Raw genomic sequence first — 989 nt, forward strand, 5'->3', positions numbered from 1 at the left:
GGTCTAACCCCACCTTCTCTGCTGGCCCGCTGTGCCCAGAGGTCCTCGGTGGGGAGCTCTGCTGGGAGCCATGGGCCACCCCCTTGAGCCCAGCCCTTGGACGGCCCCTGTTTGCCACTGGCAGGAGATCACAAACCCTGCCAAAATGAGAAGAGTTGGGATGTGAGTCCCATGGGCCAACACCCTCCTCCCCAGCAGCATCACACATCTGTGTGCACACTGGGGGACACCCAGGAGCCCCCGCATGAGAAGGTGTGGGAAAGGTGAGCTTGCTGGGCTGCAGCCACCAGAAACCTGTTTATCCTCGTCCTGGCACAGCAGCACCAGTTCAAGGAGGCTCAAAGTCTGCCTCCACCCTGTTTACACCTGATCCGGTTTCAAAGCTGCCTGAAGCCCTGCAGCAGAAGGCTGCAGGTGTCACCTCCAGTGGAGAGGTGTCACCTCCCAGTGCCCACGGTCCCTGGCAGAGCTCAGCAGACACTGGGGGACCAGGGGACATGACTGGCAGCACCTCATCCCACCCACCCACAGCCCAGAGCGGGGACCCAGAGCAGAGACACGGTCCTCCACTCACACCCTCGCCACTCCTGCCCCATTTGGGATGCCAGCAGTCACGATCCCGGAGGAATCGCTGGCACCTCTGCCCCTCGGCCGAAGGGCTGGAAGGGCAGCAAGGCAGCGTGTGCCTGCGCCCCAGGCCAGGACCGGGATGTTCTCGGCTCCGGGGCAGAGGCAGCAGGCAGGCGGTTTATTAATAGCATCCAGAGGAGCTTTGGTTTGTTTATCCATCCTTTGGCAAACTGGGTTTGCTGCGTTAATCCCCATCTGGAAATAATTCAGAGGAATCCTCCAGCCCAGCCCAGCCCTGAAGCAGGGTGCACAAACCCGCAGCCACGTAGAACTGCAGCATGAGCTCGTCCCATCAGCAGCTGCGGGCTGTGCGGGGGCCTGAAGTTTTAAGGAGATCTCTCCCAAAACGCACTTCCTCC

At 61.1% G+C, this 989-nt stretch overlaps 1 protein-coding gene across 1 annotated transcript in view; it reads right to left on the reverse strand.

Annotated features, from left to right (window-relative positions):
• The window catches only part of RNF224 (ring finger protein 224), a gene marked incomplete at its 5' end in the record, with an annotated part of 5,615 nt that overhangs the window by 221 nt on the left and 4,405 nt on the right, over positions 1-989 (reverse strand). The window lies entirely within an intron of this gene.

The sequence above is a fragment of the Buceros rhinoceros genome, unplaced genomic scaffold (assembly GCF_000710305.1).
Source record: "Buceros rhinoceros silvestris isolate BGI_N320 unplaced genomic scaffold, ASM71030v1 scaffold20917, whole genome shotgun sequence".
Taxonomy (NCBI): domain Eukaryota; kingdom Metazoa; phylum Chordata; class Aves; order Bucerotiformes; family Bucerotidae; genus Buceros; species Buceros rhinoceros.